Raw genomic sequence first — 23,027 nt, forward strand, 5'->3', positions numbered from 1 at the left:
TACCCACCAAAACTTGCGCATATTGGGAAAAAAAAATTATTTGGCAAATTTTTATGAGGGAAATAGCTGCACAATAGTTTCTAAACATATTTCTTGTGTATAATATTGCTATACATTGTTCTCAAAAAAAATTCAAGAGCAAGCTCAGTAAACTACTACTAGTAGTACAAATTTCTAAATGAATAAAAAATGATGATCAGTTACTCTATAGCAGCCATTAAGAAGAACCAAAAGATAAAGAGTACCTAACAAAATTGGACAGAACCCTCTCTTCATCTCTACGCTTCGTATGGTGCAAGAGACTGCAGTTCTTGATATTTCTCCTCGATGAGTAGAAACTAGAAAAGTGCTATGTAGGAGTATTTGGTATGTGCTATGTACAAGTTTAGGTAATTCTTAATACAAGTAGTTGTTGTCGTTTTCATTCACAGCGTCTTTACAGAGCATGGATAGAATATCTGCAATAGATCTAGGCGGTTCCAAGTCTTTCTCTTGAAGTGCATTGCCTAGATACTTTTGCATTCCTGATGCAAATATGTCGTCTAAAATCTGCAAGTCGAAAACAAAACCATCAAGGAAAAATGTACAGGGTAAACAAATAAATAAAGCATGAACCTTCCGCTCCTATTTCAGGATGAAGAAGGGAAATGTCTGATACATCATCATAAAATTTTGTTGTGGTATCAAGAAAATGATGAAGGTGAAAGAGTCAGGCTGGCACCACGGGGTTAGAATCACGTAAGAGTCCCAACATGTCAAAACACATCAATTATGTCCATTATGTACTGGATAGAAAACTGCATCTATTTAGATAATCATCTAATTAGCACCTCTGGATCAATCATTCACAAATCATACTTATAATATGAAAGTTTTCGAACCTATAAAGAACCAGAAGATCACAATCCCTTTATTTCCATATCACATGAAGATTCTAGATTACACAAAAGTTAATTTCTGGGTGGAAAAAGTAGTAGTACTGAGAAAGGTGTATTAATAATGCTGGGATTAGTTCTTATCCACTGTTTGGTTTGGTGTATTAAGGATAGTTCTGTCTTTAACCATGCTTATCCATGTATTAATAATCCTTGTATTGATAATACCAGGGTTTGCAGTTCTAATTATGTGATAATTCTAGAATACAAAATAGGCTTTACAAGCAGAAAAGTAGCATCAACTCACAGATACTGCAACTCGCGACGCTTTGTACCAAGATCTATTGTCTTTCCTCTCTTCCAAAAACTTTAACACATCCTGAAATTAAAAAAGCATGAGTCTTTTGAAGAGTGCGCAACATTAGGAAATATTTATTGGATAAGCCATTATTAACTGTTTGACAAATAAGCTATTAACCAACCTGCCCCATCCGATCCCAGAAGCCTCGGCAAATAATTATGAAAACTTGTGTCTCAAATACCATATGAAGTTGCTCAATTGCATTATCCAGCAGATCCTTCAATGGCTGAATCCTAACTCGTAAATCAGATTCGTGTGTACCTTCCTTAGCATCTTGGATTATCTTCTTCAGTTTAGTGGGACTATGCATTCTTGTCTGTATACAGAAACAATTATCACAACTCTTGCAAACACCGACAAAGTTTCGACACGGAAGAAGTTAAAGAAAAATTGAATAGCACAAAACTGTAATGTGTTCTGATAGAATGCCTACATTTTCCACCGGTTTATCCATGATTGCTTGCATATAACCTCTGAATTTGGTTCTCAACATAACTGTAATTTCACTGATACGCTCCCCTGGAGTGACATGTCCACCATCTGGCAGGCAAGAACCCCATGACTTGAATTGCAGTTCTATCTGAGGCCGTAGAACATCCAGCATTCTCTTCATGGAATTCAAAAGAATTCCCAGCTGAAAAATAACTCAAGAGCATTATTTTCTTGGAAGTAGAAACAGAAAAAATGGATCCATACATTTACAAGGCTATTGCACAATGACTACGGAGCTCACTTCTTTGCAGACTGCAAACGGACTTACTGTGCCTTTGGTGATTTTCTGGACATACTTGAGACCTAATTTGATGGGCATTATATTCTCCTTTAATGGAGATAAAACATCCGCATACTGTCTGTCCAAAGTTTCAATAACCGCCTTTTCTACATCTGCTATAGCCTTTTGAAAAGACGTGGAAAATATGTGTCGTTAGTGAGTAACAAGAGACATTGGAGGTATCTAATCTTGCTTTCTGGAATTGAGATAACCATACTCTTTTCACATATTTCGTTAAAGCCTTTCACTAATCTAAGAACCATATATAATGCTTCTCAAGTGTTCTAATGCTAAATACTCAAACAAGAAAACGAGAAGGGAAAAGACAAGATGAACAACCTTCCCCCCCCCCCCCCCCTCCCCCCCAAAAAAAAAAAAAAAAAAAAAGAAGCTAATATTGCTATTAACGTAAAATAAAAACCTGTTTAGTGCTCAAAGGACTTGAAGATGAATTTGAAGAGCAAAGTTTGTACATACAGTTTCCAACGAGAAAAGGTATTCAGGTCAAAGTCTTATGACAGCATCATATTCAGCTAATGTCTCCTTCAGTCGGTCATAGATATCATCAACACAAGGAGTTGTTGAGTGCTGTGTATCTACACAGGGCCATTTTATCTGCAAATAATACCGAGTCAAGTACAGAATTCTAAGAAAGAAGTTCAGAACAAACACGTCTGAAGATATTGTTGACTAGACACAGCTATGTGAGGATTGACATACCTTGTCAGGTTTACACAATTCGAGCAAAGCAAGACGCTTCTCCTTGATCCAGAGGGTAATGTATGGATGGAACAACTCCTTTGCATCAACTCCACCTTTGACAGGACTGTGAAAGGATTTCACCTCTGTCAACATCATACATGCAGGACAAGCAGTATAAACTGAACTAATGAACATGCATTACCTGATGTTCCAGGCACTAAAATCCTTCTGAAGATCAGCTGTTGCGACAATGAGTTCTGCTACAGGAGATGAGGGACCAGTGGGAGGACATGCAACAAGGAATGCACGCAATCTACTACATAGCTCCGCGGAGTATATGGATGAAGAAAGATTTGGGAGGTCTAGGAAACTACACAAGATTAACCCAGAAATAGATATGAGTAATGGCATTCTATATAGTAATTGTCTAGTAACATATCTACATGCTATAAGAAGATCTTTCCCTGTCTTTCTTTAGTGTCTTCCTTTTTATCTTCTTACATCCAAGAAAAAGAAAAAGATAACTGCTCGTATCCAGAAAAGACAAACATTCAGAGCTTCTTTTTCCGATAAAGACTCGCATAAGAACAAACAAAATACACAAAGACACAGGGCCCTCTTGGGGAGGGTCCCCGTAGCAGCTTTTGTCTTGAGGAGTGAATCAAATTATACGCTTTCTAGACAAATCTCTACTAACAAGACTAGGTCAACTTTTATGCAAAAGAACAAACAAACAGATCATAAAGGTGGTGAGTACAACAACATACCCAGTGTAATCCCACTAGGTGGGGTTTGGGGAGGGTATGAAATACACAGACCTTACCCCTACCTCGTGGAGGTAGAGGCTGTTTCCGAAAGACCCTCGGTCATAAAGAAGGTGAACGTGGCAAATGATCTTTTAATTTCCTCATGCTGATCACAAAGCACAAAGTGCCTAAGTTCCTAAGCAAGCTGCCACATTCCACAAAATATAAAAGGGCAGCCCGGTGCACTAAAGCTCCCGCTATGCGCGGGGTCCGGGGAAGGGTCTGACCACAAGGGTCTATTGTACGCAGCCTTGCCTTGCATTTCTGCCACAAAATATATGCAAAGAAATGTTTTTGCACTTTTTATCACCAATTTACCATGCTTTGAGTAAAGACATTGAGCATGCAATTTAGAGCAGACCAGTATGAATAGACTGACTGAGAGGGGTTTAAATGGAGCGACATAGGTAGTGAGGATTCATATGGTCGAATCCAAGTAGCTTATGGTTGAGGCTTAATAGTTGGTTTTGTTGTATGAGTAGAATTATCCAAATTAGCAAGAAAAATAAAATAATAGATTGAGCCGTCAAAATCTGAATCCTAGAAAAAGACCAGTATGACCATCTAAATTTCCAGCTTTATATCTGAGTGAAACAGGAAGTCACACTCCAATGAGGGAAGGGGAAAGGGGGTAGGGTACCTCGGAAGTATATTTTGATTATTGATCTCCATGTCTGTGCAAACTTCATTTCTGATATTCGAACAAAGTGATACCATCTTATGGTAAGCTGTGGAGCGAGCCATAGGATCCATCAATATGTTTTCATTGTTGTTGGAGACAAATTCATCTGTTTCTGCCAAGTGTCTTCTGGATCTTTTCTTCGCAGCAGTCTACACAAAAATAATGTGCAGAAATGAGAAATCTTCCAGAAGAAAAGGAAGGTTTCACTTCTTCCATTCCTTTTAAGAACTAAAAAAGTACGAAGATAGTTTCTCGAACCTGAAAATATCTGCATAGTTTCAACTGGGCCTCTGGAGAAAGAATATCATTAAGAAGACTATACAGCTTCAACGCAGGAGACAGAGCAGGAGCAGCAACTCTAGTAGCAGATTTGAACACATCGTTCATCCCTGATGGTAACGATTCGTCTAAAGACTTGTAGTTCTCGAAAACTAGACCAACAATCAGCTCGATCTTTTCAGAAATTTCTCCTAAAATACGATTCTGGTTCATGATAAAAAAGACAAAGTATTGCAGTGAATACAAGCACGTTCTGTAATCCCGGAGACACTGAGAAGTAATTAAATAACACTAGAGTCCAAACCACAAACTTGCATGTGCATAACATGTTAAAATACTTCGTAAAAAATATGCAGGTTAAAAAACTGAAAGAAATGTGAATTTGGAAAATAAAACTAAAATATAGGACATAAGTGGAATTGATTAAAATTGATTTTAAGAATAACAAAAAATAAAACTGTTACCATCCTCAAAAAGAAAAAGAAAAAACAAAAGAAACCACTTATTCAATGTAGTGCCATTTTCAACACTTCCCTTTTTCTTGTCAATATGATGGTAGGAGGGTGGAGAGGTGGAAGTATGCGAGACAAGAGAACGCAAGATAGAACCACAGAAACTTAGGTTTGTAGCAGCCGAATCAATAAATAACAACTGCAAATACCCCATACTTTGTGAAATCACAGTGCCTCCTAAGTATTATAGTTTAATTAAAAAGTCCAATCTTTTCTGACTACAAACTATGATTTTATCATTTACACTCGATTTTTACTTTCACCAAACATGATGGTTTTTATTTTCTCGGGAAATGCTGATATTGCTTCCAATAAGTATATGGAAGAAGTCGATTAAGTAAAGCAAAAGAAAAGCAAATCTCCCAGCAGAAAGTTCAGACTAAATCCTCTTACCTTTTGATGACTTAGGCTATTCTTGGTTTTAGAGACCACGGGCAGCAGCAAATTGTATACCAAATTCAGACAGTCCGCTGTGGGCGTAGCAACATCCATGACATAAGTAAGATATCTAACACACAAATTGAAATTTTTTAGCATAATTCCTCATTTGTTTCATTTATCAAATCTCTGAGTGATGTTATTAATGAAAGAATTTCCAAAATAGTCTACCCTCCTACCTTAGTCTTGTATATGCATCCGAGACTCCGTAGTACGATGCAAATTCAGTTACTAACCACCTCCAAGCACCATGGAGCAACAAATTTCTCTGCTGAAACTATTGAACTTTAATTGCTGCTTCCAAAACAGAATCATATGCAACGGTTTCTGCGACTGGACCACACTGACACAAAAATAGGCAACAAATCAACTTAAGAAACCTAACTTCTGGTCATCCATCACACCACATAATCATGAACATACAGAATAATCATTGAATAAATAAATATATTCCATGTTTAGCTTACGGCAGAATATCTAGAATAGATATTGCAATGTCACTGTTATGAAATTAAGTGCCAGAGCAAAAACCTGGAAAATGTTTCTCTAATGACAACATTCTTCAGGGGATGATCTGATTAATCAAAACTTCAATTATTTTCCACTACTTACATGGAGAACATAAAAGCAAAAGTTTTGTTTAAACTAAACATAAAAGCAAAAGTTCTGTTAAAACTAACTCCAAACAACAAGAATTTGACATACACCAAATTACATATGTTAGATGACCACACATACAGTTATATAAGCATGGAAATATAGAAGTATTCAAACAAAGCATCTTAGCGATGGCATACAGTATGAATCTAGAAATCCTCAAGAGAAAGCTGTGTACTTTGAGGTTTCACAAGTTAAATTTTTTGTTTGTTAATTCAGAAAAGTAGGCGGAGAAGTACCAATGGTTAGCTTCTGGAAGTCTACTTACAGCCAAATAGTATGGAAGAAACTAAGGTTCTTGCAGGATTTTTATACCTTAGTGTTGCTATTTTCATCAGGACTAGTTGAATAATTTGTGTATAGTTGCACTCTTCCAACAAGTTCATGCTCTGGTTCATGATATATGGACCACCAACGGAGTTTGTCTCCCTGCATTTTCGCAATCAAAAATAAGTTTTCCGCTGTATAAGTTATACCTCAATAACAGAAATAATAACATATGAAAGCCAGAACGTATACCGGATCATCAGCAATATCAGCAACCTGAGCTAATGCACGGCCGCAGTAGTTTCCCTTTGAGTCATGTACTTCAACAATTAAGTCATCCCCCAGCCCTTCCGGTAAGCTGAGTTGTATTATTGGTAATGTAAACCATCAATGACCAGAAGATGAAAAACATGCAATAACTAAAATTTGAGTAAACAAGTCCACGTACAATAGATGTGTTTCAGCGGAGCCAGCTTGCATTTTCACTGTATCCTCTTCAGGTAGACTTTTCAATCTCAACGAACAAAAGTATGTCTCTGCATGAAGATGAAAATCAAACTTAGAGGCATTGTCTAGAAGGAACAAAGCAACAACCAGCTTTGTGGCAACACATTTATCACTTTTTTTACTGAAACTTAGGCACAAAGTTTCAAATATCAAAACTTCTGAAGTCCTACGAAGCAAGAAATGAACTGAACTAAAGTACATTATTCCTCAAATCTCCAATTCTAAATCCTAAGCAGAATAGGTCACCAAGTATCCACTAGATCCATAGTAATTGTAACAATAAGAAATGCTTTCCACCTTAGCATTCACCTAGGACAATTGAATAGAAGAAAAGGGAACCAAAGTATTAACGATTATTCCTCCAAGAACTCAGCTAAGAATTACATACCTGGAACTACTTCATATGATGCTGAACTGCTTCGTAAAGTAGTTACACCAAGTTTCAAAATCCCAGAAACGTCTTTTACATAACGAGTACCGGCATGAAGGTATGCCAAGCTTTGATGTGATAAAGAACCATTTGGAGGAATCCTTGGAGCCACGCGTACTTTTACTTTTGGTGGTTTCAGAGTGGAAAAGCTGCAGCCTGTGGGTGGGTCCAATGCCATTTTCACTTTTCGCACTACAAGAAAGTCATCAAAACTTTAAAATGAAACCACTAAAGCACCTTGTACTTTCAGCTTGCCAAAAGTTTTCTTTGGCTTCATCGAGGCTCCCTCGCTGACGAGTTCCAAGGACCTTTTCCTCAACAGTTCTTCCCCCGACGCTGAAATAATTGTAATATAAGCTCCAGAATTACAGATAAATAAATGTGCAGGATGATCTGACATGCTATTACAATATGCGATAACATTACAAAGCAAAATGGTGGTCCTATGGAAGTGACGGAAATCAAAATAAAAGCCCAATTCAAACTTATTGTTATAAATTGGCAACTAATTGTATCAGATAAATCTCAGCTTCTGAACTTTCTAAAGTGATCAGTCTATGATAACCATTTTTTACAATCCAACAGACAAATTCTGCAATTTCTGGCTGCATATTAATGTATTCTGTAGAAGACAGGACTATTTGAGACTCCAAACAATATATAGCTTCTTCGATATTTTTCCACTGAGTAGAACATAAAGAACATGGAAACAGAAATAGAGCACAAGTATTAGAACAAAGCGCACCCAAAAGCATCTCGCAATGAGGCACATTCATTTTCCAACAAAGCTGGAGCCTCGACCCCCTAATTTGATAGACCAGAGTTGACCAAGTCAAAGAAGTGTTCAACTGAGATTAGGATTTTGACCCTACTATTATAAATAGGTCATTAAGATGATATTTTTAGAGTTGCACATTATTACTACAAGTTAGGTATATTACAATTAGAATAGAGTTCTCATCCTTCTTAGCCTTTAAGGGTTAAATATTGCTTTCATAAAAGATTATTGTAGAACAAACAAATATTGTTGCAAGAGCTACACTAATCAAATGTTTACTTGCATTTTGTTTATATTTATGTTCATTAATTGATTAAATTACTTTTTTTTGTTAGTTGTATCTAGTTATGAGTAGCTAAACACATAATTAGGGTTATGGAACTTAGATAAGGATAATAATTATAGATTATTTACATTCTCATGAAGGTGTAATCATTGTGTATTAAGAATCTTTCATAAAGATTTCTTTTGTTATGATTACAAACATTAAGAACTCGCATGTATTCTTACTTGCTTGACAAAAGAAGTTAAGATCAGAAAAAAAAATCATTAGTAGGGATTTGGAGCTAGTCCGAGGCATGTAATGAATGAAGAAATTAATTGGATGCCCAAGTGCCGGTAAGGACTTAGGGGGCGTTTGGTTTGGATATAAGTTATGCTGGGATTAGCTATGTTGCATAAGTTATGATGGAATAAGTGTCACACCCCGAGAGGGTACCTTAGGCGTAACTGACACTTGGAGATCATTGATGGCCCCAAGTGAACCACTTGGTCTGTTCATTTTTATATTGATACTACACTTGCTATCTTTGTTGAGTACAAGACATATTCAGTCGGCTGTGGAGAGACCTCTCCTAGAGGAGTGATTGTCTTAGAGTCCAAGGGTGAGCTATTCTTTCATGTTGCCATAGACTCTCTCTTTTGTTCAGGTCCTTTTTTGAAGACTTAGACGTATACATAATGGTTTAATTATTAACAATTTTCTGTTGGAAGTTGCACGCCTTTTCTAGACTTATTGGTATTAGAGTTTTATTATGATGACTTTCAGTTCCTAGGTTGTTTCTGCATGATTTAAGTTTGTTAACTAGATGGTTTTTGTAATACCCCAAAGTTTTTAAGCTAAGACCCAAACCATTCTTCAAATGAGTATAGGCCCGAACCTGATGATTGATAATTGTATGTTATGCGTTGAGATCAATTTTTTTGTGTAGGAAGTATATTGGATGTGAACTAAGGATTTTAAAGGGACTCCTAGTATATGAAGAGTTTTGTGGCTTAATACCAACCAAATGAAAGTCCTTGAAGTCTTATTTCAACCACTTTTGACTGTTTTTCAATCCAACTTATGTTCTAAAAGTTGTGCTCATTTTTCTGGACACTACATAGTCTGTGCAAACTGATGCACGAAATGGACGTCAGCCACGCGGACATGCGGCAAGGTCAGTGTTACTGCTAAAGTTGCGTGAAGTGCCACATGAACTAACCTTCAGTTGTGCGATCGCACACGTTATTTAGAATTTTTGTTCTCTTCTTTTCACACCCTAGGAGAGGTGCTTTTGTCTTTCTCACATCCCATAACTCCAAACCACGACTATTAAATTTCCCCAAAAGCCAAAGTCATTAAGCTTTCATTACTTCGACCCTTTCATTCACTCCTAAACTTAACACTAAAGAATTTTAAAGAAAGCCTCAAGTTAGGCTTCTCTTCCAAGATTCTTCAGCAAGATAAGTTATTCTTCATAGATTTCAAGCTTTCCAACTAAAATTTCTTCGTCTATTCATGAATTTCTAAGGAAAATCTTAAATACTAACCATAGAGTTTCCAAGAAAATGAATCCAAGAATTTCAAAAAAGAGTCTCTTGATTGTTCTCCTTCAAACTAGGATTTTTCATCAATATTTGTGGAGCTTTTAAGGTATGTAAGGATAATCACAACGTTGGATTGAGTTCGTCCATGTGCCCTACATCTAATTTTATCAATTGTTGATAATGAGTTGAGTCTAACCTAGTTGCTTGAATTTCGAATGAGTTAATTCTTCTTCTATTGAGTTCCTATAGTTATGTCTTGAGGTTATTTTTGTTTTGTATCTCTCAATTGATTGTAATTGTTCATGGCTACTTTCCCATAAACTCTGATTGATTTGGTAATTATGACTTTTACATACATATTTTTGAGTAAAGATGATGACTTTTATGCATTGATAAAGAGAGTGATTTGAACTAATATATATATATATATATATATATATATATATATATATATATATATATATATATATTATAGAGTCTAAATGAGTATGAAAGTCGAACATGATTGATTGGAACCAAGAAAGAATTTTGACAGGATGTGAATGATTTTGAAAGCATATTTTAATGAAAGAACTTGATGAGTTGAGCATGAACATTGATTTCAAATGAGTTTGAGTTTTCATATGAATTGAGTTCTTGAGTCATTCATGATTTTATTGAGTCTTAAAGCATGATTTGTGAAAGTCTTAAATAACCATGAATCAAGCATGAGTTGAGTTTAAAAAGTTCTTAAACTTCTATTATTTTGAACATGAGTATTTCGAGTATAAATGCTTGTTTGAGATAGAGTTTTGAGGAGATTTGATTGAGCTTAATAACATGTTTTTTTTTAAAATTAAAAAGCACGATGATTTGAGATGAGACAGAGTTTTGAAAAGGGTCCAATGAGACTAGATGAGATGATTTGAATATTTTTTCTGATAGATATGAGCATCATATATTTTGAAAGTAGTATTGAGCACCGATTTTGGTAAGAGTATAATTACAACTCAAAACCCATGAACTACGTAGCCAGCATAGGATGGATGGTAAAAACTCTTAAGTCCCAAAATGATGGACTTTGATTGATTGTGGATCCAATGATAGTGATTCGTCACTTATCCTGGTAAAGTATTGGACGAATGTGGCAATGACACCATTTTGTTGTACATCCCTCGCCCATATAGTGATGGTTGTCGGTTAGAGAAAATTCCTAATAAAATAATTTATTTAATTTGATTGAGATTGTATACGATTGAGTTGATTTGAACAAAAAAACTATGATTGAGTCAATTGAAAGACATTCTCGGTAGGAGTACTATTGAAGATCCATTTTCTTCCTGATAGTGGTAAGGCCTCCTTTCTTTCAAAGGAATCATCGTTATTTTATTTATTTTTTATGAGTAGTTTCTTTTTAGGTAGCCGTGCATTTATCTTTACACCTTCTTGATAGTTGATAGAGGCTTCATAGACATAGACTGAGTAGATTGGAGTTGATGTCACTTTTGAGTTAGTTAGTGGGGTGCGATATTGATGCAAGTGAATTTCTAAAACCCCCAAAATCATGTAGATTACTTGAACATTCTTTCATCTATGTGTTAGGGTTACACGGGAATAAGGTTGTAATTATAATCACATGTGTTGTGCGTAATAAAAGATCGGGTTAATAAAAGAAATATGTGTGATGTGGTGTTGATTTGAATTGTAGACTTTTTGAATTGAACTTGATTAAATGCTATGATATCCAAAATGTGATTATCAATTAATGAGCTTGTCATTTTCTCATTGTTGATTATGGAAATTGACTTGGATATACTTTTTCACTAATTGATTCTAAATGTGATTAAAGGAGTATTGAAATAGAGACTTGATGACTTATAATAATGTGAATGATATAATTGTTGACGTTGATATACTATTGATAGGGAGAAATGCATACTTGATGACTATTGAAGTAAATAATATACTTGTTGATGTTGATATACTATCGATATTGTGATTTTGAATGTGCTATTCCTCTAATTACATTCTTCTCATTGTATTCCTCTCATTGAATATTTGTACCGGTTAGCCTGCACTAAGGTTGTGCTTCTGTTGTGATGATGAATTGTAATACTGAGAAAAAACAAACAATGGGCCACACTTCCATGGCAAAATCATATATATTAAGGGGAAATACAAAACGAGACACACGTCCATGGCGGAAATTATTGTGAGAAAGATAGAATCAGATACGTGGTCTTTGTGAGGCCCCCATGGGTTTCGGTCTGTTATGCAGTGGATGTGTATTATTAGGACAGACATGCATCATCATTCATGACATCGTATTGCATTGCATCTTATCTGTCATCATGAAATTATGTATATACTCTGTGTCCTGAGATTGATTATTTGAGGTTGATATTACTTTGTTGAAGTTGATGATGAGTATTGATGAGCTATTTATGATATGAATTGTCTAGCGTAGATTGCGCTGATTTTTTGTGCAGGTTATAGTTTGAGAAGGTTCGGTTGGGATGAAAGGAGTTTTAGTATCGACTAGATTTATCTTATTTTCTTAGTTTGGTTGCTGAGTACCGTGTTGTTTGGTACTTACTCGCTTCTACACTTGTATAGGTTCTGAGCCCGGACCGTGAGTGTTCACTTATTTAATTATCTAAGGATTCAAAGAGATTGAGAGAGGTAGCTATTGATATTTGGTGGACTCTCTTATTCCTATATTTTATGCTTTTCTTTATTTGAGAGGCAATGACATACTCAAGATTTGTATTTACATTTCAGTACTAATTTAGTGGCTTGTACATGTGACAACCAATCTTGGGGGTATTTGAGTTTGAAAAATGTTTGCTTTTGTTTATTATGTACCTATTTAGTTTGTTTCTACTTAAATTTCCAGAAAAGTTTGGATTTTAGGCTAACTTATTCGGTGGGAAAGGACAGGTGCTATCACACCTAGATTTGGGTCGTGAAAAATGTTATCAAAGTCCTAGGTTTATAGGTCTCACATGTACAAGCTCAGTCTAAATAGAGTTTCGAGGATTGGTATAAAGACGTCTATACTTATCTTCAAGAGGATATGAACGTTGTTAGGAAACTTCCTTTATTCATTCTTTCTCATCGTGCTGAGTCGTTATTGCTAGTTCTGAGGGTCGCGTGTTGTTTTTTTGAAAGATGTCAAGGACAAGATCTACATCTACTGGTAGACGAAAGGTAGTCTGTGAGGTAGTTGTTAAGACCTCGGCTAGGCATAGAGGTCGGGGGCGAGTTAGAGGCCGAGGACATGGTGCGGTTACTGGTAGAGGTCGTGCTTGAGGAGCGACACCTGCCTGAGATCGTAATAGAGGGGATTCTCCTAAGCCAAATATTGAGGTTGCTGAGTACCAGGTTTCTCCAGAACCTATGACTCCATTGCTTTAGGAGATCTTATTGAGGATGTTGGGTATGCTGGACAGTTTCGCTCAGGGGGTGATAGGCATGCCACAGGGTTCATAGACTAGGATTGGTACACAAACTCCAAAGAAGCATCAAATTTCATTGGTTCAAGATCAGGTAGGCCTGCCACCACTAGTTCTTACATTAGCTGTCGGTGTGTAGGTTGCTCTAGATATGGTTATGACTATTGCAGATCAAAAATGCTATGAGAGGTTTCAGAAGATGAAACTACCCTAGTTATAGGGTGGTAGGAATAAGGATGCTCACGAGTTCTTGACACTATATCATGAGATGTTAGAGGCAGTGAGTATGGTTGATGCCCGGGGTGTTAGATTTGTTGAACTTCATCTCCATGGGTTGTCCAGAGAGTGGTGGAGGACTTCATGAGGTCCAAATCAGCTAGATCCACTCTAGTTGAGTGGGGAGTTTTTGGTAGTGCCTTTGAGGATCTCTTCATTCCATGGAGCATACGTTAGGAGAGTAGATTGAGGTTTGAGAGTTTGACTCAGGGTGGTATGTATGTTGCCGAGTATGAGGCACATTTCTGTAAGTTGTCAAGGCATGCTACAATATTGATCCCAGATGAGACAAAGAGAGTCCGTAGATTTGTGAAGGGTTTGACTTTCTCTTTTTGATCTTATGTGTTCATATAGGCCCGTGAATGAGCTTTTTTCCATTCCATTGTGAGCACCACTAATGAGGTGGAATTGATGGTGAGAGAGGAGTTTTAGGACACCAAGAGAGTCTGTCCTAGTGGCCAATTTTTAGACACCTAATCTAGAGGTCGGAGTTCACATAGAGGCGATAATTATTTTTAGTTCTAAAGACCTGTTCATGCTTCTATGACAATGATCAAGAGAGGATAGATAGTTTGAGGATCCTAGAGCTTGGACCGAGGTAATTATGGTATTCCATCGGGTTCTTCATAGCTGTCCTCTTACCCGAGGTCTTATTATAGTTGTGGAGATCTAGGTCATTTGATGCAACAATGCCCTCTATTGACTCAGTCAAGGCCCTAGCGCATTTATTCAGCATCTCTAAAGAGAGATTTGAGGTGTTCGGCTAGGGGCCAGAGAAGAGCTCAGACAGGTAGAGATAGTAGAGCCTCCGCTAGTGGTGTTGTGGTTCCATGAGTTAGATGTATAGTTCAGGTGGGTGGTGGTACAGAAGCTTAGTACTATGCTTTTCGAGGGAGACCCAAGGCTGAGGCTTTTGATACAGTTATTACATGTATCGTCCCAGTTTGTCATTGACCTGCATCTGTGTTATTTGACCCTAGGTTCTACATTTTCCTATGTGTCTACTTATTTTGCATCTGGATTTGATTTGACTTGTGAGCGCGTGCCCATGCCTATACATGTTTCTACACCCATGGATGAGCCTTTAGTGGTTGATCAAGTGTATTGATCCTGTATTGTTTCTTTTGCTGGATATGATATATAGTTAGACATAATTATACTAGGGATGGTAGAATTTGATGTTATATTTGGCATAGATTGGCTTTCTCCTTACTGTTCTATTCTTGGTTGTACGCTAAGATTGTGACTTTAGAGATACCGGGTTTCCTATCTTCGTTCTCAGAGATTGATTGATCGGGTGTGTATGTGTTATTTGGCTTTTGTTTGAGATACTAACACTGAGTCACTTCCTATGGAGTCTATTCTAGTGGTTAAGTATTTTGCCGATGTGTTACCTAATGATCTTTTGATAGTTCCTATGAATAGAGATATTGACTTTGCCATCAATGTAGAGCCGGGCACTAAGCCTATTTCTATTGCACCTTATCGCATGGCTCCAGCAGAGTTGAAGTAATTGAAGGACTAGTTGCAGAAATTGTTGAGTAAGGGGTTTATTCTCCCTAGTGTGCCACCTTGGAGGGCAACAATGCTGTTTGTGAAGAAAAAGGATGGGTCTATGAGAATGTGCATTGATTATAGACAGTTGAACAAGGTTACAATCAAGAACAAATATCCTCTTCCCCGCATTGATGATTTATTTGACCAGCTTCAGTGAGCAGCTTTGTTCTCTAAGATTGACTTTAGATCCGGGTACCATCTGCTGAGGATTAAGCCATTAGATATTTCTAAGACAGATTTTCAGAACCGTTATGGCCATTATGATTTCTTGGTTATGTCATTTGGACTGACCAACACCCCAACATCTTTATAGAGTTGATAAATGGGGTGTTTAGTCCGTATTTAGACTCTTTTGTGATTGTTTTCATTGATGATATTTTGGTGTATTCCAAGACAGAGGAGGATCATGCTTGTCATTTGAGATCGATGCTTCCGAAATTGAGAGAACAGAAATTATATGAGAAGATATCAAAATATGAGTTTTGGCTTTATTCTATGACATTTCTAGGACGCGTGGTGTCCAAGGGCAGTATTAGGGTGAAATCCTTCCAAGATTGGGGAAGTTAGAGCTAGACCAAGCTTACTTCCCCTATTGAGATTCAGAGTTTTATGGGTTTGGCTGGGTATTATTGACGCTTACTATTGCGACTCCATTGACTAGACTGACCCCGAAGGTAGCAGATTTCCATTGATCTGATGAGTGTGAGGTGAGCTTTAAAAATCTCAAGACCTTCTTGACTTCAGCTTCTATTTTAATCTTACCCGAGAAGGGTGTGTAATTCACCGTGTATTGTGATGCTTTTGGTTTTGATTTATGGGGAGTGTTGATGCAGAAAAGGAAGGTAGCTGACTATGCTTCTAGACAATCGAAGGCTCATGAGAAGAACTACCCTACCTATGACTTAGAATTGGCAGCGGTGGTATTTGTGTTAAAGTTATGGCATCATTACTTTTATGGTATGCATTGTGAGGTATTCACTAATCACTAGGGTCTTTATTACATCTTTATCAGAGGGATCTAAATTTGAGGCAACACAGTTGGCTTGAGCTACTAAAGGACTATGACATGACTAGCTTGTACCATCCCAGGAAGGCCAATGTAGTGGCTGATGCTTTGAGTAGAAAAGCTCCTAGTATGGGGAGCCTTGTAGTGATTAGTTATCATGACTCGATTATTCAGGTCATGATGGCGCCTACTGTAACCCACTAGTAGGTAAACCAACCCTAAACCTAGAACGACATGTAATGAGTTTGAAGGTAGAAACGGATCAAGAATTGAAAATGCCAAAATAACCAGAATAAATAAGTGAAAGTAAAACCAACACCTGATATATACAACTAAAGATCCTTCCCAGAACCTGGAGGTCAAAAGTACAGAGCTACTATAAAATAAAATGTGATTACAAGTCCTAAAACTGGATCGAGAATATATATAACAATTGACGAGTCTCAAATGGGCAAAAGACGGGCCATCCATACTGAAGGAGATAAAAATGACCCCAAAATATCACGTGCTCACCCTGGCCTCTGAAGCTGACTGCAACACGCTCGATCTATCCGCAACGGTAGCTGGTGCTTGGTCCTGCATCACAAAAGAAGATGCAGAGTGTAGTATTAGTACCAAGACAATAGGTACCCCATAGGCATTATAGGCTGACTGAGCAGAAAAGGTAAAAACAATATGAAAAAGAAGAATAAGCCTAAATAGGAGTCATAATATGTATCTAAAGAAAAATGAGTACTATTCAAGAGAATAACAATTAACTACACCCATCTGAGCCCCCATAAGCCCAACCAGGACACTCATGCGCAAGTAAATAAAACCCAGACAGACCCTCATAAGCCCGCCAAGTAAATAGAATAGCTATAACTACAAAGGCTAGGATCTAAGAATTGGTGATGCTAAGAACCGAAGAACCATGTCATTTCCGAATGTAGAATCTCCAAGAATCGATCAATCAGGAAAGCTTTAGGGGTCGAGGACTATACTAGGACCCAGATGCTTGCTCGAATATCCAATGTGGCCAAAGCTGAGACTGGATACCCAAATGCTTGCCATTATACATTAGTACGGTCGAGGCCTGGGCTGGTTACCCATATGCTCGTCATAACATATCGGTACGATTGAGGCCGAGGTTGAGTATCGGATGCTCGCTATAACACATCGATATGATTGAGTCTAGGGATGGCTACTTGTATACTCATCATACTAGAAAGATGGCAGAGGCAGGGGATGGGAACTCGAATGCTCCCTAATTGAAATTCAGAATGGAAGTTGGGGCTGGAGACTAGGATGCTGACAGATAATTTATCCCTTGGTGCGGAAGGTTCTCCTTTACAACTGGAGGATAATAGTTCCGAGCATCTCCTTCCCAATGAGTTAACTGATAAACCACCAATCCTTGGACTATAGCTGAACCAGAATCCTCCCAAAGTCTAGTATCGCTAACTCACCTCGAAAGTCACAAGCATTCTAATTTATGGATAATGGTATTCATAAAAGCAAGGTTAGTCCAAACTACCAGGCACTAGCCCACTACGCCATTCTATAAGGATCTAAGACTGCTAGAGCGACGCCGGGGAAACTAAGGAAAGTTTACAACCTATACTAAGGCCAATGTGCTCCATAATATAATCAACATAAGCATTCAACTCTTCTTACAATACCAATAAATAACGGAAAGGAACACATGCTTCCAATTACCAGAAAAGCCCGATAAAAAGCCTAAAACATGTTTTCTAACATCTAAGATATACAAATAAGCTACCCAACCCAAATTCCATCAATTTCAACATACTTTCACACATTAAAACTCAATATGAAGAAAGGAAAGTTGTAGTCTACTGGTAGGCTAAACACGCGTGCTCCAAATCATTGTGCTGAAGTTTTTTCCTTCTGAAAAGCCTCGGAACACTACCATGTGTCAAAAATAGAATCACAACGTCTTTATGATCATTTAGACACTAATTTCATAATTTTTAAAGACGGACCAATTTCAGAGTCTAAAATGGGAAATATGGGACCCACATCTAGAATTCTGGAATTGACCTTAAAAATAGGTTCTAAACAACACCCTATGCTCAAGGATTGAATTACAAGACAATTCGGGGTTGATAAACAGTGCAAGATGTTCATGCAACAAAATTCTCATAATTCGAACTAAAAAGGTCAAAATGGCAGCAACTTTGATCAGTAATATTTCAAAAAAAAAAATTCTCCCAATCCAAAAGAATTCCACCATGACGTTCCTTGCAAAAAACCTCACAACTTAGCCTCAAAAATTACCAAAAATGGAGCTCTTATGATCAACATACAATCTTCCAAAATTCAACAAAATTTTATTCCGAAAATGACTAAAATAGTAGCTAATTTCATAAAAAACTACCTCACACGAAGCTTCCCCTAAAGTTTCTGAGCTCACCACCGGATTCCCCAAAATATTATCTTGAATTTAGACCTTTAAATTACCAATTTTGGTTGAGAACTGGAGGAGAAATCAAAGTTGGAAGTTAGAGGCTATGGATGAAATCGTCCTTGGTCTTTTATTAAAAGACCAGGACCTTGGCCTTCGTGAAAGCGACCTATGTGGCCCACGAATGCTAAGGTCAGCAAACTTGTCCTTAGTGAATGCAGCCAGAGGCCTACGAATGAGGAATCAAAATACTTCACCTCCATAAATGCAAAAAAGGCCCTGCGAACACAGAGGAAAAAGAGGCATACCTCCGTGAAAGCGGAGAACAATTTCTTGGAACTCACGAACGTGGCCAAGGGCCCGCGATCATGGAGAATAAATTATCCTGCACTAGATGTTGGCTGAAAAGATGAGTTTTCTCAAGTTCATGTATTTTGACAGGGTGCTTAGAATTTATTCAAAATTCCATGCGTGCAAATGAGATATGCTACCCCACCATATTAGACGTTCCAGTCTCAATGGCGCAGTCAAAATTTTCATATTAGGTCATTATGACTGAAATTCGATCCTAGACCCAGGGCTATTTAGAAGCCTCAAAAAGCGAACAAAGGGTCATTCTAGACCAAACTCAACATTCCGGAGCTAATGACACTATCAAAATTTACATTCGAGTGCATTTTCCAAGAATGTTGACCAAAGTCAACCATGGGTCAAATTTCAAAGTCAAAAGTGCCAAATGGACTCAAACTTATATCGGTTGCCTTGTTACTTGTGCCGACCATGCTACTATATTAATTTGGCCATTACGGAGCTGATGGAACCGTCAAAATTCTGTTTTGAGGTCATTTTCCTTAAGTTATGACCAAAGTAAACATTTTTTAAGTTATAAAAGCTTCAAGATAGAGATGTCATAATTTGCTAATAGCTCAATCCAGTGCCGCTTTCTAGAATTAAGGTCTCTCTGACTCATAATGTACTATAAGCTGTAGTGATCTGTATTTATCTCACAATGGACCCCGTACAAGTAGTGCCTCCATATCTTGAGCATAAAAACTACCGTCGCCAAATTTAGGTCATTAGTGGGGTAGATGTGTTCGTGCACTCTCAACTATCTTTCCCGCTACATCAGAACACACCCAAGACCTACACCCAAAGCATCTCAATATATTGAAAATCGCTTGCCCTCAACTTAAAGAGTCAAAATAGGAGCACAACTCATTGATATTCTAAAAGCTTGACTCGAACTCCTCGGACCACACAAAGGGAACATCCTGATGGGTCAAAATGGTCAATAAGGTTGCAATGGTGAAGAAACTATTTACGAAGTGCCTGTAATACCCAACCAATCTGACAATGCTCCAAAATAATTCTTTGAATCTCCGTGACAGATATGGGCCTAACCCAACCATGAATAGAATCAATCTTTGCCAGATCCACCATGATATCCTCCCTGGACACCACAAGCCCTATAAATGCCACAGAATCCAACCAAAACTTAGACTTAGAAAACTTAGTAAAAAGCTGCTGATCTCTCAAAGTCTAGAGCATAACCCTCAAAATCTATGCGTGCTCGTCTCTACTCTGCGAGTATAATGGTATATCATCAATGAAAAAATCATGAAGGATTCAAGCTAAGGCATGAATACTCGAGTCATAAGGTCTATTAAAACCTCGAGGGCATTAGTAAGCCCAAAATAAATCACAAGGAACTCCTAGTAGCCATAATGAGTTTGAAAAGCAGTCTTACGAATTTTGGCAAACTCTAATCTGCAACTGGTGGTAGCTAGACCTTAAGTCAATCTTAGAAAACACAGCTGTACCCTAAAGATGGTCAAATAGGTCATCAATACAAGGCATCGGGTAATAAATTTTCACCATCACCTTGTTCAGCTGCTTGTATTCAACACATATTTGTATAGTATCATCCTTCTTCTTAACAAAAAAGATGGGTGCACCCCACGACGACATACATGGGTGAATAAAGCCCTTACCTAGAAGATCCTCAAGCTGCACACTCAGATCCTTGAGCTCTACGGAGGCTATACTGTAAGGTGGTATAAAAACGGGCTTAGTGCCCGGCTTTAAAACCTATGGCAAAGTCAATATATCTCTCTTGGGGTAGGCCAGATAGGTCAGTAGGGAAGACATCAGTAATCTCCCTAACTACAGGAATTGAATTGATAGAAGGGGCCTCACTGGACACATCACGAACATATGTTAAGTACGTTAAACACAATGCAACTAGCCGCCAGGATCGAATAAATGATATGATTAGAGTCGATGAGTGACTATAAGCACCCTGCCACAAGACTGGGGGAATGCCATGCATATTAATATAATGGTCTTGGGATAACAGTCCAAAACCATATGATAAGGTGATAACCAATGCCCATAATAACATTGAAGTCCAGCATATTTAGTAAAATAAGATCAGCCCGGCTCTCATACCCCTAAATAGTCATCACATAGGATGTACAAACCTGATCCACTAATAAAGAATCCCTACCGTGTTGAAATATGCAATGGACCTTAAGTGACTCATAAGCAATACCAGATGGGGAGCAAAATATATAGACACATAACAATACATGGAACCCAAATCTAATTAAGCTGAAGTAGTCTGCTGATAAATAAGGATAGTACATATGATAACATCATCTGATGCCTCAGCTTCTGCCATTGTCGGAGCAGCATAAAAATGGCCCTTTTAGCCTTCTTCATAACCATCGGCCCTTTTACCTGATCCGCCTCCTCGAGGACCTTCACAAATACCCTATTGACTATCACCGCAGCCCTAACCCTGATCTACTCCTCTGGGCGGAGGTGGTATTACTGCCAATTATCTAGGCCGTACGGGACACTCTCAAGCCCAGTACTCTAGTGAGCCATAATCAAAACATCCTAAAGTTGCACGGCTTGTGATAACTCATCTGCGGTAGGAATGAAGTAGACCCGATCCCCTTAAGCTTTGCCTGTAGTGGAACCCCCTGAACGGGGCTGACTACCCTCAAATATTGGCAGGGTAGCCTAAACCGACCAGCTTTAATAACCCTACTGGTACCTAACCTATTAGAACTACTGGCAGGGTCTGTCATAACTATCCTAGACCCTAGATTGTGACCCACTATAGCTTCCCTAATGCCTAAGTCTCTTATCGCTGGCACCTTAGGCATAAAGATGAATAATCTCGATAGTGCAGGCATGATCCACCACATCTAGAAAAGAGCAGCCCACAGAAACCAAATGCTTGGTCCCCAATCTTAGTTAGGGCCTTAATCTGCGCATACAACATCATACTCACTCCTCTTTAGTGGGTAAAATCATAGCAGCATGCCAGGATAGTTGGTCAACTTTTTCCTCGTACTCAGTAATCTTCATCTAACCCTTCTCCAACTGATAAACTACTCCAGAGTCGGTCCTTGACACCCCTAAGGGTGTATCCAGCCAAAAAGGCCTCTAAGAATTCGACCCATGTGAATGGTAGTGACCCAATTGGCCTGGCCAACAAGTAAGAATGCCACCACTACTTGGTTGATAACTAGTGAGTGGTGAATTTGGTGCCTCTGGACTCCTCAAAACCCAAGAAGTAGAGCTTCTCCTGGCAGGTAGTCAAAAACTCTATGGTATTCTTGCCAATGGCTCCAAAAAATGTTTGGGGTTACAATCTCTGAAAGACCCTCAATATCTTCTACTCCTATAGTGACATGACACCCTATAGAACTATGGGCGGGGGTGCAATAACTGGTGGAGGTCGCTGAATATTAGGTACTGGCTGAAAAGGTGGATCCCGTAGTGCTGGTATGTCCACAACTGGAGTTGGGGCCTGTGGTATAACCCAATAGCCATGAAGAGCTGCACTATCGCTGACTGTAGTGCTGGGGGTCATAGATGGTGTAATTAAAGGCTATACTGGTGGTGGTTGTGCCTCTGACTAAGGAGGAATAGGGGAACCCTGATGCTCCTCTATATGACCCAAAACTATCTAAGGGTCGGGAGTTGGCGCATCTCCCTTGCCTACTCCACGGGGCCGGCCTCTAGGCCTTCCCGGCCCTGTGAGTCATAACCACCGGTGGTACTGCACGTACAAACCATCTTTGTGAAAGAGTGAAATAAATGAGATATCAGGAAATCAATAAGACACAAAACTGCATAAAATGATACAACATAAAGAACATTCCTAGTGACATCCTGTAGCCTCCGAAGATAAGTTACGGACATCTTTGTACCCATCCACGGGACTCTACTTTAGCTCTATACAAGTGAGACCAACGAACCTAGGGCTCTAATACCATTAAAGAATGGAAAATGCCAAAATAACCAGAATAAATAAACGAAGGTTAAACCAAAATATATATAACTAAAGATCCCTCCCAAAACCTGGAGGTCACAAGTACAGAGCTACTAAAAAATAAAATATGAGTACAAGTCCAAAAACTAGACCGAGAATATATACAACAACTAGCTTATCTCAA

General features: G+C 38.2%; 1 pseudogene; it reads right to left on the reverse strand.

The window, feature by feature from the left end:
- Nucleotides 1-56: 56 nt before the first annotated feature.
- Nucleotides 57-7,970, reverse strand: LOC129901284 (uncharacterized; annotated as a pseudogene).
- Between the last annotated feature and the right edge of the window lie 15,057 nt (nucleotides 7,971-23,027).

Source organism: Solanum dulcamara, chromosome 8 (assembly GCF_947179165.1).
Source record: "Solanum dulcamara chromosome 8, daSolDulc1.2, whole genome shotgun sequence".
NCBI classification, from domain to species: domain Eukaryota; kingdom Viridiplantae; phylum Streptophyta; class Magnoliopsida; order Solanales; family Solanaceae; genus Solanum; species Solanum dulcamara.